Raw genomic sequence first — 15689 nt, 5'->3', positions numbered from 1 at the left:
CAAGGCTTGCGGCAGGAAATTGCAGACGGAAATAGTGAAAAATGGCATGCTCTGTGCCTATTTTTGAAATGTTCGTTGTTTGTTCGGATGTCAAAGCTCTCTGTTTTGTTGCTGAAGTTTAGCCTAATCAAGGTCTATGATTTGTGGTCCAGTCATGCATGACTGTTTTAAGTTTTTTTTGCTTTCCATCCTTGCTGCATTTTAAGTGCCTGAACCGAGAAGCTTATAATGTTTGCGTCACTTGCTATTTCTTTTGCTGCATTTCGACCTGGTCATTTCGGTTTAGAGTGTTTGTTAACAACTTGGGATAAGAGCTGTAGTATTCGGTAAAATTGATAGGTTTCATGGGCATGAATATGTTCTAGCTGAGAGGGAAATATTGAAGAAAGAATGGTGGCTGGAGTTTGTAGAAATACATGAGTTACTTCGCATCAGTTTCTGTTTAAGTTTTACTTGTTTGATGCTGAAGTTGTGGTTGTTTGTTGAAATCAAAGTTATACATTGGTTTGAGAGAGTGTGGTTGAGGATAGCATTGGGTTTTCTGAAATCTGTGGCCAAAATTCAGCAAGGGGAAGCTGCTGCATTTTTTTTCTTTCTTTCCTTTGCCGCGTTTCCTGTCCCTTGATTACTGGTTGAGTTTGTGCACTTCAGTGTCATGTTTGAGGGAAGCAAGGGAAGGTTGAATGCTGAGTTTGCATGTTGAAATGTTTGGAGCATGCTCGAGCACTGAGATTTCTTTTGCTGCATTCTGTTTCGGTGGCATCCCGTTGCTGCATTTTGTTTTTTACTTCGGGCAGCTATCATTCCAGTTTCTCTGTTTTGATCTTTGCAAGAGAGGTGGAATGGCTGGGTTGATTTACAATTGGAAAAGTTGTGCCTTGTGATTGATATTCATTGGTAATGTTAAAGATGGCATTGGAACACAATAGGTTGCAACCAAGGTATTAGCTGGAATTTTGCAGAAACATAAGATTTACGTAGCATGCATGAAATATATTCTAAAATTTGCACTTTAACCCCCCAAGTTCCTTTTAGTTTCACTGTGACCCAACCAATTGAATAATTTCCTCAATTTGGTCCTTGACAATTTTAATTCTACAACTTCATTGCTTGTTTGTTTTAAGTAATTACTATGTGTTGTTTCAATTGTACTTAATTCATAACTTTAGGGGACTTTATGATCAAGTGAGCTTTGCTTTGCACATTTCTTTTAATTTTTCTTAAATAAATTGGTACCTTGACCATTTCTTTATTTTGGAGGATAAATAAGTGATTTCACTTCATTGGGCCCCAATTTCAAGGGAGGTACACTCTATCCCTCATTTGCACTTCATTTGCCCCTATGTGCCCCTACGTGTTATGTGGATATGCATGTCTATTTCGCTTTCCTTGCCCTTCTTTAATTCCTTGCATTTATTTCATTTACTTTTGCTTTTTATTTAAGTTATTCATTATGGGGTATGTGTACACCTCTTGGCTTGTAATAGATAGGGCCCGGAGAGCATTTGGTCCATTTCCCCTTCCCCTTGGTTGCTTTTGTTATTCATTATGGGGTATGTGTACACCTCTTGGCTTGTAATAGATAGGGCTCGGAGAGCATCTGGTCCACTTCCCCTTCCCCTTGGTTGCTTGCTTTTGTTGCTACATGTTTAATTGCTTTATTAGGCTCTTGCATCTAGTCGAGCATGCTAAATGCTATGTGCTATGTGTTTACGAGTATTTTGGCATGTCTACTTGCTTTCATAGCCATGAATGAATGGAATGGATGAATGTACGTTTCCGCTAGTCCAACGCTAGTCGGAATTCATAGAATGGGCTAGTCCAACGCTAGACCCTTAAGGATTTCCCCTCATTAGCATATCATTTGCTTGTTCACCACATATCATGCATTTTTTCTTAGTTTTATCACTTGGCATGCTCCTCGAACCCCTTTCCCTTCATTTTAGGATTTTTGCATATCATGATAGTTGTAGGGTCCATTTGCTTGGAGGGTCCCCTTCTGATAAGGGAAACGAGCGAGTGTGGCTACTCGATAGCCTTAGCACGCTAGTTTTTTGCCTTCTAATCAAAGGGAAAATCGAAGTCGACAAGTTAGGAGTCATTCCCATACCCGACCTGATGCATTCCCTTAGGTTCATTCATTCTCATTTATCACTCACTCATTCTTTTCAATTCACATTTTCCTTTCCTTATTGTTCATTTTGATTTCTACTTCACCAAAATTGCATTTAATTACACCTATATGCACTTATCACTATATTTCATACACTTGCACACAAACACTTGGAATTTTCATACAATTGCACACGTGCACCTTTTCATACACTTGCACACAAACACTTGGATTTTTAATTTCGTTCATACACTTCCACACTTGCACCTTTGAGTATCATTTGCATTAATCGACCTCTATGGGGGTTTTCCTTTGTTGGCCGCCACAATTCATGTGGTTTGGGACCAAAAGCCTCACGAGAGACATCGTAGAATTTAGGATTGCATTTTCCTTTCCGTTTTGCATTCATATAGTCATATCCAACGTGCGAAACATACATTGGGTAGAAAAATTAGGAAAATTGGTTTAAGTCACGCAACTAGCCTTGGCTAGGTCGAAGGGGTGCCTTGGGATTTTTATCCTTGCCTTCCCTTCGTCAAATGTGACCCCCGATCCCTCTTTTGGTTACGCAGACCCAAAAGTTCTCAAAAAGGGTTTATTTACTTTTTTTATTCAAAAACAAAAATCATTTTTGGGTGACTTGGTACACCCTAACTCTATACAAGTGGCGACTCCATTTTTTTTGATACCAAAACCCTTTTGAACTTCACTTGGCCAAATCGTCGCATTCTAAGTCCCATGGCCTTTTACTTTTCATTCCGCACACGTTCACATGTATATCACACACACACACACCACACTACATCATTCGAAAAGTGGGGCGCGACAAAACCCCGACCACTCTCAAGGTCTCCAGTCATTAGATCATCAACGACTTTCTTAAGGTGTTGTTCTCTAAGAATTTCTTGTCTTTTAGATGAACCTTCAAGAAAATGCACTAAGGTAGACAATGTATTATACATAGAAGAGACTTGAACATGTTTCTTTGCAACCCCTACAAGTGACAATTGCAGCTGATGTGCAAAACAATGAATATAATATGCAGAACCATTTTCCTTCATGATCAAAGTTTTTAAACCATTATATTCACCTCGCATGTTACTAGCACCATCATAACCTTGACCACGGATTTGTGATATGCTCAAACCATGCTTTGAAAATAAAACATCAATTGCTTTCTTAAGTGAAAGAGCAGTAGTATCTCTTACATGTAGAATGCCAAGAAAACGCTCAATCACATACCCATGTGAATCCACATAACGTATAACAACTACTAATTGCTCCTTTGTTGATGCATCACGAGATTCGTCACATAAAATAGCAAACAGTCCATGTCCAATGTCATTTACAATAATGCTTGTAGTCTCACTTGCCAAAGCATTTGAAATATCCTTTTGAATATCTGGAGCAATGACTTTGAGATTTTTAGGAGCATTTTCAAGAACAACCTTTTTTATGTCATCATTATGACCCGCAAGGAAGCGCAAAAGTTCAAGAAAATTTCCTTGATTCTCAGAGATATCAGATTCATCATGACCACGAAAAGCCAAACCTTGGTATAGGAGAAATCTAGCACAATCTATTGAGGCTAATAAACGAGTTCGATACTCAACCTTCATTTTCTCTGATTGCTTAAAAAATGCCATTTCGATGTGCTGATTTTGATTAATAAACTTTGACACTTACTCCAACTCAGATTGTGTGCGCTATTAGGACCACCAACATGAACATCAAATCTATCCTTTTTTTTTCCAATTTGTGAATCCTTCCTTAATGAAACTATCACCACCAGATTGTTCGCCCACATCTGGTCTATATAGATAACAGCATAAGCAATAAGCGGCATCTTTTTCAATACTATATTCTAACCAATTCTTGTAATCATCAAACCAGCCCCGAACAAATCTACACATCTTTTTTCCTATTTTTCTTTGTGGAAAAACATGCTCACGAGGTTGACATGGTGCCTTTTGTAAGTAATATCTCCGAATTTCATCTTGAAGGTTTGGATGATAATCCCCAATTTTTTTTCTTTGGGCTGGATCAGCAGGTAATTCATCGAAGTTAATCCCCAAGCAATTTCTTTTATTGTCATTTTTTGCACTTTCATTATCCTGGGCTTCTTTTTTATTAGATGACTCTTTTTCCATTGATTTCCTCTTGAAATATCTCTCCATAGCTAAAGAAATTAAAATCAATATATAAGATACTGATCCAATTAAAATATTAAATGTAAAATAAAATCTATCCAAAAACTATTTCACAATTTAAAGTTATTTATTCATTACTAATTTAATATATCAAATCAATAATCACAACATATGAACCTAATCAAGTCAATTAGATAAAAACTCAAAAGAATCCATACAAGAATAATTTAAAAGTTAAATATATGTCAAATGGCCCTCTATTCATCATTACATTAACTCCAATATAAGAAACTAATCAAGGAAAATAAAAATAAATTATATATCCATAATCCATAAAAGCACCATTTCACAAGTTAAAATATTTATCAAATAACCCATTTATTAGTTGTTACATTAACTAATCAGTTTTCAAATTTATTTAAAACAGTAATAGTCTCATGCTCTAGAAATATATTTGCCAACAAATTTAAAATAAGAAGTAATTGTTTAGAAGTTAGAACCTGATTTTGATGGTCAGATGGTCTTCTAAAATTGGTGGAAAGAATTGCAAATCAGTGGCAGAGTTGTAGATGGTCTCCCGATTGTGGCTCTGTTGGGGTCTTGAGGGGAAAATAGGAAACCAGAAATTAGAGGACTAAATTGGGAATAAGAAACCAGAGGACTAAATTGGGAAGGAAAATTGGGAATAAGAAACCAGAGGACTAAATGACGGAGAAAGGAAAATGGATTAAATGACGGAGGAAGAAAATTGGGAATAAGAAACCAAAGGACGAAATGACGGAAGGAAGGAAAATAGGAACCAAGAAAGAGACGTCGGGTATGGATTGTGGAATAAGAAAGGTGGGAAGTGGCCAAGTGAGGACAAAAAAAGTAGGACCAATAAATTGTGTATTAAGAAAGAGAACTGCCGATGATTGTGGCATGTGGGGGGACGAATTGGAACATAGTAGAAAATAAAATTTGGGAAGTGGCCAAGTGGGGGCATAGTCAAAACTAAGTTAAATATGTATTTATATTATAAGGATTTAAGGGGGGGCAGTGGGGGCCCGTGCCCCCACCTTAAATCCGCCCCTGATCTAAACACATGAGGCTATGCAACCTCAAACATTAACGCAAGATTTCTAGTTCCAAACACAAGCACAAGAACATGCATCATGAACCAAAGAGAGCAAGATTTCTGAAACTTTACTTGCAAACGAGTTGGAGCAAAGAGAGAAAAGTGAGTGAGGGTTACCTCTGAGGCTTATAGAAGTTGAAATAGCAGTGTAAATTTCCAAGAAACGTGCCAACTTCACCCAAGAGCAAAAGCCAGGTTGCTACAGTTGTGCTTAGAGTTGTGGAAACGAGGAAATTTGAGCTCGAATTCAAGGCATTTAGAGATGTTTTTTCGGGACAGTTTCAAACAAAAGTTTCTCCTCTACCACTGTGGATATTGTAGAAAAAATAATCTCCTCAAAAGGAGGCTGAGATTTGTCGAAATAGGGCGACGAACAGGGTTGGTTCATCAACCCTGGCTCAACTTTCTGCAAAAACAAGATTTTGAAGAGCCCAGTTCAGGCTTCAATTTGAGGGGCGTATAGTGATTATCTGGGAAAAGTTTCAACACAAAAGTTCTTTCTCTCTATCCCTAGAATGTGTAAAAAAATAACTACTCTAAAAGGAGGTCAAATGAAAGAGAAATCCGGATTAGAAGAGAGCTGGTTCACCAGCTCGTTTTTCCAGATTTTTTGCAGAAAAATTCCTCTTTTCCTTCTCTGTTTTCCTTTCCTCGCTCTCTCCCTTTCTGTCTTTCCACCTCCTCTCCTTCTCCTCACCCTAATGGCTGCGTTTTTGTTGCCATTTATATGAGATAAAATTTGTTAAACCCTCATCTCAAGGGCTGTTATGAGCGCTAGTCTTGCTGGACATTTTAGAGCCATTTGATGGATTTTGTACCAGAACTTTCTTGATAAGGATTGAGGGTGAGGTGGCCAAGGCTTGGGGAAAAAGAAAAGAAAGAAAACCAAATGAAATTTGATCAAAATTTCCAACTGCAACTTCTGTACTGTTGCGTTGCTTCTTTGTGCGAAGTGTGAAGATGAAGCCACGCAGGCGTGGAACAGTTTTTTTTTTTTTTTTTTTGTGCAAAAACTGCATTTTTCATTTTCTATTTTTTCCTTCTTTTCTTTTTCAGCTTTTTCCTACAAAACCAAGCAAACAAAAAAAATGATTTTGTTTAAATAAATTTTTCATTTTTTTCTTTCTTTTTCTTTTATTTTCTTTTTTTAATGAAAGATAATAATAATGATAAATAAATAAAATGAATGAATTAGCAAAATTTTTGGTGTCTACACAGTTATTTATTATATTTTTCCCTACCATGCGGAACATTCGTTCCAAATATACAATTCTATATTTGGACCAAGAAGTTCATTTTTTAAGTTATTTTTAATCCATCAATTTTTACCCATGTATTTAGGCATTTTTAGTTGAACTACTTAGATACAAGCTGTCGAAATAGCTATTCATTTTATTTTTATTTTTTACTTTTCAACATAATCAACCTTAAGCATTATAACTATTAATATAAAAATTATAATGTAAATTTTTTAATATACTTTAACAATAAAAAAAAGTTTATATAAAATTCATTTATCATCGAAACCTGCCACAAATCACATCAAATATTTCTGCTTTGCCATGGGAGTTTAGACGTGGGCCTGCCTTCTAATAGAGAATACTTCCTCCATGTGTGCCCGTGATGTTTTCGCATCGTACGCTCTTTTGGTTGGAGCATCAGTACCTTTCTACCATAGATGACTCCCATTGGTTCTCCATATTTGACACGACGTGCGTCAATTGATGTGGAAATTTTGGCAAAGACTTGTGGAAACTAATACTCCGTTTGAAAGGTATGTTTTTTTGGATATTTATATAAAATTTTAGTATAACTTACTGTAGAATCAGTAGAAACAAATTTTTTTTTTGTGTATTTGAGAATTGGGAAAATAATTTTTCTTTTTTCTTTTTTCTTTCCCCTTTCCCTTTTTTTTCTTTTTCCTTCTCCTTTTCCTCTTTCATTTCTTCTTCCTCCCTCTCTCTCCCCTCCTTCCTCCCTCCCCACTGCTACCACCCCACTTCCCCCTCCCCATCGTCGGTGCCGGAACTAGAGTCAACCTTTTTTCCTCCCTCTCTCACTCCTTCTCCCTTCCTCCCTCCCTCTTCCTCCTCTCTTTTATCCCTCCTCCTCCGCCCTTCCCCCACCACCCCCCTCTCCTTCTTGGAACCCTTCCCTTCCTCGAAGGAGGATGGGAAGAGGCTAGAAGGAAGAGGGAAGAGGGAAGAGGGATGAGGAAGGAGGAGGAAAGAGCGAGAGAGGAAAGAAAAAAAAAAAAAAAAGAGTCACGGGTGCTGGTGAAGGTGACGACCGGTGGCGAGATGATGGTGGAGGTGGTGGGAGAATAAGGTGTAGAGAAGAAGAAGAAAAAGGAAGGGAAAAAATTTTTGTATGTGTTTGGATATTTGAGGTGTGTATTTAAAAAAACTTTGAAGAGGTTTTTTTAGATTATTGTAGTTAAAGTTATTAAAAAACTTATAAAAAAACTACACAAAAAGCATGGCTTCCAAGTAGACCCTAAAACATTCTTGTTAATGTCCAACTTTGATGACCCCTTAAAACGATGAGAACATTATATTCTTTTGACTCTTTGTATTCGCGAAAGTCTAGATCGGATTTTAGCCAAATACTTTAGTGCTCCACATACTTTAGTGCTCCAAGCATATCCAAATACTTTAGTGCTCCACATATCTCTTCATAGGATTGATCATGCCATTAGTGACTGTGTGATACAAATTTAAGTATGTTTCCTTACAAGATGAAAATCCAAATAAAATGGAAGGTACATGTTTATACAATGCAAATGACGGGAAAAAAAGTCATGGAAAAATCAAGAAGAAAAATGTTAGAAAACAAGAAAGGATTTGATTAGAAAAAAAAAAATCAAACGTGAGTAGAAGTTTTAGAGAAATAAATAAGGTTTAAACAAATGAAAGATGAAAAGCTAGACTTGTCACAAAAAAAGAATGGAAACAAAAAGATTGATTTGATTAAACAATATGAAAGACTTTAACATCTATGTCTTCCAAAATCAATGCAAGGTGGAAAAAGGTTGTCTTTCCTTTTCTTTTTTTCCCCTTTGATTAGGATTCCATAATTATGGTAACTTTAAATTATAAGAAATCTAAAAAATTTAATAATGTATTAACTTGTACCTTCCATTTAATTCCTACATCCTGTTATTTGATTTTTATGCTTGTACATCTTGTGATTTAGTGCTCCCAGTTTGTTCATATGTACATACAACTTGTGATTTCGATTCATTTGTTGTGCAACTTGTCATTTGGTAACAAACACCCTTTACATAACCATAAGAATTTTCTTCCCATAAGTTCTGCCGCAAACAATGGGCCTGTTTGGCAAACAAGTTTTTGACCAAATTTGTTTGTTATAAGTTTTTTAACAATTTACAGTAACTTCAAAAAATTTCTCAAAATTTTTAAATTATACACTTCAAAACATCCAAAATTTACACACTTCAAAGAATTTTTCCTAAAATTTCTACAGTAAGTTATAGTAAAATTTTAGACAAACACCCAAAAAACTCATTTGCCAACCAGGGCCAATAGTTTATGACAAGGAAAAAAAAGGTTCATCTCCATATTTGACACGCCAGTTGACATGGAAATTTTGGCAAAGACTTGTCAAAATCAAAGATTGTTAATGATCGGTTGATGTTATATGACTAGTAGAAACTTAATATCCAACTTTGTTGATGACTTAAAATATAGAAAGCTTTGACTTGTTTGACTCTTCAAAAGACGAAGTGAATATAATGTTATTGAACCGTCCAAGGTGGAAGGAGTTACCGTTAGATGTTATGAACAAACTAATGGTTTTATTCAATTCTATCAGTTCTCTTACGTTTCAGTTCCACCATGTAATGTAAGTACTAGTATAATAGATATACTCTCGCCAACAGAAAACACTAAATCAAAAAAAAAAGTTTAATTGAAATTTGCAATAACATCTTCACCTCACATTTTAAGGATAACTCCTACATCTCTTCGAAGATTTATCATAGTTTCATAAACCTTCCTCAGATTGAAATTTGCATTTTCAGACAAAATAAACCCAAAATTAATGATGACATCGTCAAATTGTACTCATATTTTGCAAAAATACACTTACATGGTTTTTAAAATAATTATTTCAATCATCATTGATCTTAATTATTATTTTCTCTTTTTTTTGGCTTTTTGGTTTTTGCAAATTTGGGTATAAGTATTATTTTTAATGTCATCATGGTCATTGCATCGCCAAGATAGTAAGTGTAATTTTTGAAACCTAAGCAAGGTAAACCTCAAGGGAGGTACGTAAAATGATTCCCGAATTTAAACCACTCTTAAGATATTTTCTGGCTCCTCTTTGAATAACTTTGCTGAAGCTTTAGACGACAAGTATTTCCACCTGACACCTTTACAAGAACCTTTGTGATTTCTCTATTCAGAATTATATTTCCTCAAAACTCATACACTATAGCACGTGCATGACTTTCACAAAAACGTTCGTTTGGATTAGTTATTTTTTGGGTTGTTTTTGAAAAATTTTACTGTAGCAGAATTTTTAAAGTATATTTTAGAATATTTTTAGAAAATATTTTGGAATATTTAAGAGTAGTAGAATTTTTAAAATATATTTTGGAATATTTTTTAAACATTAAAAAAAATTAGACTACTTTTTAAAATACCTTTTAGAGTACTTTTTAAAAAATTTTATAGTATTTGAAAAACTAGAAGATCTAAATATTTTTTCGAATTCTCGTGTGACCCTTGACAAAACTGCATAAAGTGAAACTATGCCAGCTATAATTAAATAGACAACTTCGTAAAAATACTTTATATTAGTGGAAGAACTTCAGTGTCACAAAACATAGAAACGAGTACAAAATTTGGTAAATTACAAAATATCGTAGCACCATAAATAACCTCACAATTTATGTATAGCATAGACATTGTTTTAGTGTCTATTCAGGCTTCTTCAGGCACTATTATGTTGGGATTTTTTTTTTTTTTTGCTTTGAGCATCTGGTGTCTCCATTCTAAGTGAGACTAATCCGGATTCGATTCGGGAGTCGGGGTGAAGGTCTAATTCAGAACTTTTCAAGTTGTCACATGTAAGAATCAAACTTGGACCTCCCGTTAACATTAACAACCCGCTTACCAGTTGTCCCAAATTCATGAGTTCTATTACGTTGGTTTTACAATGTCTTTTCAGGCACTTCATGTATAGCGTAAAACTCCCATAATAGTCTCTGATTCTTTGGACTTTCATGGACGGTCGCAACTTGCAACAAGGTGTGCACCTATAACTAAAACCTGTGGTGAAGCTTTAGACATGACTCATGAGGAACCGATACATTGCCATCTGTTGAAATTTTATCATCTTTACGAGAACCTTTCGGATTAAAAGAAATAAAAAGCGAAAAACAAAAATAGATGCATTCGAAATAATTTGGTTCAATAGTAGAATCATATTGATTACGTGAAATAAAACCTAGATAAATTTTTTGAATACTTAAATTACATATAGAGCCTTGAGTGGTCGCCAATGGCTCCACGAGTGATGGAAGGCAAGGAAGTGAAATTTCAGCTGCAGTGTACCTTATATTGGAGTTGGGGATGTATCAGCTGAAGTTTAAAAAATCCGATTGAATAAAATATAATTTTCCCTACATAATACACGTATTTGCATGGTCACTCAATACTCTAAACCTGTTAGTTTACTGCCTCGCGTGAATTGGGCAGTGAAATGCCTATCTCTAATCTTAAAAAACATTCTCCTATCCGTAATCTTAAAGAAAAACAAGAGAATAAGAGGGAAAAAAAGTGATCATTAGATAACAACAAAAGAATGAAAGAAAAGAGGCATGAATTTCAAATTCATTCTCTCTAAAATAGATGTTCTTAGGGAAAAAAAAAAAGATAGAAGCAGGTAAAATATTTTGATGGAATGTATAAACTTGGATAGAATTGGTCGTGTAATTAATGATATTGTATAATGCAATTTAAGTACAGTTTCGTACAAGATGAAAATCCAAATAAAATGGAAGGTAAGTATATCTTTCTACAATGGAAATGAAATGAATGGAGGAAAGTCATGGAAAATCAAGAAGAAAAATGTTAGAAACCAAGAAAAGATTTGATTAGAAATATCAAATGTCAGTGGAAGGTTTAGAGAAATAAATAAAGTTTAGACAAATGAAAGATGAAAACCGAGTCTTGTCTCATAATTGGAACGGAAACAAATAGATTGATTTGATCAAACAATATGAAATACTTTAACATCTATGTCTCCCAAAATTAATGCAAGGTGGAAAAAGGTTGTCTTTCCTTTTTTAGCTTTGATTAGGATTCCTTAATTGTGGTAACTTTAAATTATCAGAAATCTAAAAAAATTAATAATGTATTAACTTGTACCATCCATTTAATTCCTACGTCCTATTATTTGGTTTTTATGTCTATACATCTTGTGATTTAGTACTTACAGTTTGTTCATATGTACATACAATTTGTGGTTTCGATTATTGGACATTCATTTGTTGTGCAACTTGTCATTCGATAACAAAAACCCTTACATAACCATATGAATTTTCTTCCCGTAAGTTCTGCCGCTAACAAGTACTTTGTGACGAGGAAAAAATGATCATCTCCACATTTCACACGCTAGTTGACGTGGAAATTTTGGCAAAGACTTGTGGAAACTAAAGATTTTTCATTGATTAATCAATGTTATGTGAGTGGTAGAAACTTAAAATCCAACTTTGATGACGACTTAAACTATACGATGACTTAGCTTGTTTGACCCTTTAAAAGACGAAATATATCAGATTATTGAACGATCAAAGTGGAAGGAACTAACATTAGATGTTATAAACAAACTAATGATTTTATTCAAATCCATCAATTCTCGCAAGTTTCAGTCCCACCATATAATCTATGTACTAGTACAATAGATATACTCTGCCAACAGAAGACACTAAGTCAGTCAAAAAGAACTCTTGCCAACAGAAAACACTAAGTCAATCAAAAAGAAGTTTGATGGAAATTTGCAATAACATCTGCACTCACATTTTAGGATAACTCCTTACATCTCTCCCAAAGATTTAGCATAGTTTCATATGGGTTCCTCAGATATTGAAATTTGTACTTTTAGACAAAATAAACCCAAAATGGTGACATCATCAAATTGTACTCGAATTTAGCAAAAATAACCTTATATGGTTTTAAAATTTTATTTCAATCATCATTGATCTTAATTATTATTTTCGCTCTCTTTTTTGGCTTTTCAGTTTTTGCAAATTTGGGTATTAGTATTCTTTTCAAGATTATCATAGTAATTGTGTCGCCAAGAGAGTAAGTGTACTTTTTGTTACCTAAGTAAGGCTAAACCTCAAGGAAGGTATGTAAAATTATTCCCAAATATAAACTATTTTAAAGATATTTTCAGGCTCCTCCTTGATTAGCTTTGCGAAGCTTTAGAAGGCAAGTACGTTTTGATCTTTTGACACTTTTATCACCTTGACGAGAAACAATGCGATTTCTCTAATTAGAATTAATTTTCCTCAATATTCATACCCTAGTATGTGCATGACTTTCATAGAAATGCGATTAATTTTTTCAAATTCTCATGCAACCCTTGACAAAACTACATAAAGTGAGTCCATGCCAATTATACTTAAATAGAAAGCTTCGTTAAAACTACTTCATATTAGTGGAAGAAGTTCTTGACGGGAGAATTCAGTGTCACAAATCTTAGAAACGAGTACAAAAAATGGTAAATTACAAAATGCCATATTACCATAAATAGCCTCACACTTTATGCGTAGCATAAACATTGTTTTAGTGTCTCTTCGGGCACTATCATGTTGGTTTTAAGTCATCCCACACCCCAAGACTCTAAATTAGCTCCCCATAATAGTCTGGCCAGTGGAAGATGTAAGCCTAGATTTGTCTCATAATTGGAATGGAAACAAAAAGATTGATTTGGTCAAACAATATGAAAGACCCTAACATCTATATCTTCCAAATTAATGCAATGTAGAAAAAGGTTGTCTTTCCTTTGGTTATGATTCCTTAATTGTAATAGTTTTTAAATGACAAGAATTCTAACAAAAATTAATAATGTGCTAGCTAGCCAATCTTATTTTAATATACTCCAAAATTTACACCACATTCAAGACTACAGCTCATTGAAAACTAGCATACCTGTCGAATTAGCTATCATCTAGATGCAGCTTCTTAAGCATAGATTAAATCTCTAATTCCCTTGGTATTTAAACCACATCATCTTGTTATGGTTAACTTTAGTCAACTCGAAATGAAAATTGTAGATATAAAATTTATTTTGGGGGAACTGAAAATGTATTGATTGATCGTTGTTGACAGGCTCTCCGCCCTATTTATGGCTGCAATGATGTGGTTTGATATCTAAGAGACAAAGCCAAGTTGAATGGTAATGTTTTAGGCTATTAGCCTATAACTTGGTATTGTGCAAGTAGTTTCTTTCTTACTGAGTACAATATATATGACTTCACTCATAAAAAAACGAATTTAAAAATATAGAATGCCAGTAATATATACAAATATTATAAGACCTAAAAATTATGAGATAAATTATCTTTTAATTTGTATTCGTCATATAAAACTTCAAACCTTACAATGAAAAAAAAATAGGGGAGGGTTTGAGAAGGAAACCAATGACCGTACGATTGCTTGATTAATACCCCTACCTATAACTTGGTATTTTGCAAGTATCTTTCTTATCAGGACAATATTTGTTAAAAGTTCCATGTTTTTTATTCTTTTTTTCATGTTAGTTTGCACAAAATAATACTAATACACATAACGCTGTATTTATAGGAATGATGGGCCTGTATAATGCTACTGGGCCTGGGCTGTATTTATATACAATGACCAACCATTCTGATTATTTCTCGGCCTAGGTGTTTTTTGGTGCCGAAATCTAGCCTTGATCCAATAAGCAGACTGTTTTTGGGCCTAGGACAGGAGTTTCTCTACCATCAGCCACCAATACACCCGCAAATAAATTGGTCAAAATTAGGCCAGATTCATTCCAACAAATAAACGAACAACATTACGAGACTGTAGAATACAAAGACTGATAAAAACAGGAAGGTTGAAAAATAAGTCAAAGGAATGAATTGATGATTATAGCATTAGAAACACTTTATTGGCTTCTCTATTTGTCTACTTTCTATTTCCATAATAAAAAAAGTGATGACAGCAAAATCACAAGTTGAGAATGTCAGTCGTCATGTAATCGCTTAATCATATCAAACCTACTAACCAGCAAAATATTGTGTCTTATCAATTGTTCAATTAGTGATTCGTTGAAAAACAATATGCTGGTCAGAGTGATGTGTAGTTTTACTTGCGAATGACATTAAACAAATTCATACCAAAGAAACACCTGTAGTTCAACTAAAATCCAAGTGCATCCAAAAGATGCTCTAAAAAAATGCTAAACCATAGATAACTTTAACAAAGTTGTATAACCAATAATATTATGTAGATCAACTCACCTCTTAAAAGAAAAAAAAATGCGTATATTATATGTGTACGGATGAAGATTATCCTTGTAAACTCCCGAGATGTTACTCAAGCAAGAGTCACCAACATAAGAGTGCTTCAATTACATGATGCCCAATTTTCCATTTCTATCATCAGGAAATTATTAGGACCACCTAGTTAGACTAGATTATTGCATTAGTCTTATGGGGTGATTTGTGAGAACCCGTAGTCCTGGCGAGAGCTGGGCAGGCAGTCCGCTAACCCCTTTGGTTCGCCTTAGGGGAAAGTGGGGCTGTTACATGATTCATGCATTTAGAAGTAACTTGTTAATTGCGACCGTATTCCTTCAGTATTGTAAATATAAAATTGTCAACTACATTGGTATTGAGTATATGTACTTTACTTTTGTACTATATAATCCTCAGCAGATATTAATGTTGTATATATGTACTTCACATTTGCCACCTCCAAGCCTTTCAGAAAGACGCAAAAGTCCTGAACAAAATATGTTAAAAGGACCAAAAACAAATATTGATGGCTCACTTACTATTTTTCAACTTTTTGTTTCACGCATACTTAAATTAATAGATAGACATTTAATCCGTTGTTTTAATCGGTCGTGTTCTCCATATTCCAAGACACGAACGTCAAGTGGAAAGAACAAGTGAATTGGTATCAACCATTTGTTACAAATATCTGTAACCTTGTTTTATCAGGCGCTTTTCCTTTTTTTTTTTTTTTATCAAAATTAAAACATGTCTCCCACTATATATTCCCTTACTTTCCACTATTATTTT

The 15689-nt window shown here is 34.4% G+C and overlaps 1 pseudogene; it reads right to left on the bottom strand.

Annotated features, from left to right (window-relative positions):
* The window catches only part of LOC113750522, a 30372-nt pseudogene extending 26082 nt beyond the window's left edge, over window positions 1-4290 (bottom strand).
* Window positions 4291-15689: the final 11399 nt, after the last annotated feature.

This window comes from Coffea eugenioides, chromosome 10 (genome assembly GCF_003713205.1).
Source record: "Coffea eugenioides isolate CCC68of chromosome 10, Ceug_1.0, whole genome shotgun sequence".
Lineage (NCBI taxonomy): Eukaryota > Viridiplantae > Streptophyta > Magnoliopsida > Gentianales > Rubiaceae > Coffea > Coffea eugenioides.
This window is presented reverse-complemented; position numbering and strand designations above follow the sequence as displayed.